We start from the raw sequence: 2,580 nt of genomic DNA, 5'->3' as shown, positions 1-2,580 counted from the left end.
AAGTCGCACCGTATTATAAATCACACCGTATTATAAGGCACACCGTATTATAAGTCACACCGTATTATAAGTCGCACCGTATTATAAGTCGCACCGTATTATAAGGTGCAGTCTCAATTACGGGGTCTATTTCTGTACTTAACCCATACATAAGGAACACCGTATTATAAGTCGCACCGTATTATAAGTCACACCGTATTATAAGTCACACTGTATTATAAGTCACACCGTATTATAAGTCACACTGTATTATAAATCACACCGTATTATAAGTCACACCGTATTATAAGTCACACTGTATTATAAGTCACACCGTATTATAAGTCACACTGTATTATAAATCACACCGTATTATAAGTCACACCGTATTATAAGGTGCAGTCTCAATTACGGGGTCTATTTCTGTACTTAACCCATACATAAGTCACACCGTATTATAAATCACACCGTATTATAAGTCACACCGTATTATAAGTCGCACCGTATTATAAATCACACCGTAATATAAGTCACACCGTATTATAAGGGGCATGCTAAAAAATACGGTTTACAAAAAAGGTAACAGAAGCAAAACAGTGAGTTTAGTTGAACTTTATTCTACTATTTAACAACACACATTATTCTTTAATCAATCTTCTCCCACAAATCCATCACACTCCTCATCTACTGTGTCTTCTTAACTCGGCGCAGTACATTTTCTTGCTTCCTCCACTCCCGAACCATAGATACATTGATGTTGAATTCTTTCACAGCTCTATTCTCATTTACAACCACGTAACTGATAGCCTGTAGTTTGTATTGTGCCTCGTAAGCATCTGATTTTTATTGGCGGATGGCAAACCGACTTAAGGTGCGTTTACCGCCACCTACTGGACTGAAGTGTAGAGCGCATAATGGTTAGGAAGAAACTAATGTTGTTTTGCAACATACCGGTAGTATACATATATAACATACCAGTAGGTGTGGTGGAGGTAAGCGTACGTACTGTACGTATTACGTAATGTTCTCTTATTGGTTTATCGCTGCCAGCGTACGTAGTGTATGTATTACGTCCCTGTGTCAGCGGTAAGCGGTCAGACAGTCAATCAAGCGGCGCGCTTACCAAAGTCGCACAACATTTTTACAGATTTTTGGAACGTCTTGCACACATAAGGCGCACAGGATTATCAGGCGCACGGCCGATTTTTGAGAAAATTTAAGGCTCTTAGGTGCGTCTTATAGTGCGGAAAATACTGTACATAAACTCAATACACACAGACTGAAGTGGTTTAAGTCTTTGGAAAATGAGAACCAAGACCAAAACAATGCAGATGATCTGAAGGCCACTGTCAAAGAACCTTGGGCTTCCACACCACCTCAGCAGTGCCACAGAATGATCACCTCCATGTCACGATGAACTGAGGCAGTCATTAAAGCAAAAGGAGCCCCAACCATGTATTGAGTACATATACAGTAAATGTACAAACTTTCCAGAAGGCCGACAACTCGCTAAAAATGTTTTTAATGGTCTTATGAAGTATTGTCATTTTTTGAAAGAATGAATTGTTGGGTTTTTGTTAAACGTGAGCCAAAATCATCACAAGTAAAAGAACCGAAGACTTAAACTACTTCAGTCTGTGTGTACTGAGTTTATTTAACACACAAGGTTCACTAATTGAATTACTGAAATAAATGAACTTTTCCACAACATTCTAATTCATGAGATGCACCTGTACTTTCCCCATTTCTTTAGGAGTGACTCTCTATAGAAATACAATGAAATTAAGTGTTGAAACATCCTCTGACATGAGGCACACATGAAGATGTTGGGGTTCTCTTTAGGAGTGACGAGGATGGACAGGATGAAGGAGCACATCAGAGGGACGGCTCAGGTTGGCTGTTTTTGGGGACAAGGACAGAGAGACTAGATTGAGAATTGGTGTGAGAGGAGAGGATGATGAGGATAGAGTTAGGTGGAATCTGATGATTCACTGTGGTGACCCCTAACGGGAAAAGACGAAAGTAGGAGGAGGTTTGTGTTCTATAAAAATACATTCAACACACTGCACTTAGAATGACAGTGTCACGAAGAGACACGGTGAGACAAAGGCGAGTGAGGAGCCAAATGCAGTTTAAAGTTTTACTAAATCAAAACAAGAAATAAACAACAAATAGGCAGGCAGGAACAGGAACAGAGACATAACTAGACAACATACTACACCGACAATGACTAACACCAGGGAAGTGAACAAACAGAGTAGATATAGTGAACAAGAACCAATAACAAAGCACAGACAATCAGAGACAAAGACAACACACCTGGAAGAAAGATTGAGTACAATTAGTGCCCATGGTAACCAAGAAGTGGGCGGAGCAAACAATTAACAGGGCAAGGCAGCAGACAGAAACACAGGGAAAAGGAAAGGAAGGAAACCACAGGGGAAACACAAGGAAAACACAGACAGACTCATTACAGACAGACACAGGGGTTGCAATGTAAAGTAAGTCAACTGACATTTTTGTGCTTCTGTATGTCAGGTACACACTGTACAGTTTACTCAGGCTGAACAAGCAATCAGATTTTACTTCTAGCTCTAAAAT

The sequence above is a fragment of the Tachysurus fulvidraco genome, chromosome 5, assembly GCF_022655615.1.
Source record: "Tachysurus fulvidraco isolate hzauxx_2018 chromosome 5, HZAU_PFXX_2.0, whole genome shotgun sequence".
Classification (NCBI taxonomy): domain Eukaryota; kingdom Metazoa; phylum Chordata; class Actinopteri; order Siluriformes; family Bagridae; genus Tachysurus; species Tachysurus fulvidraco.
Note: the sequence above shows the minus strand (reverse complement) of the source record.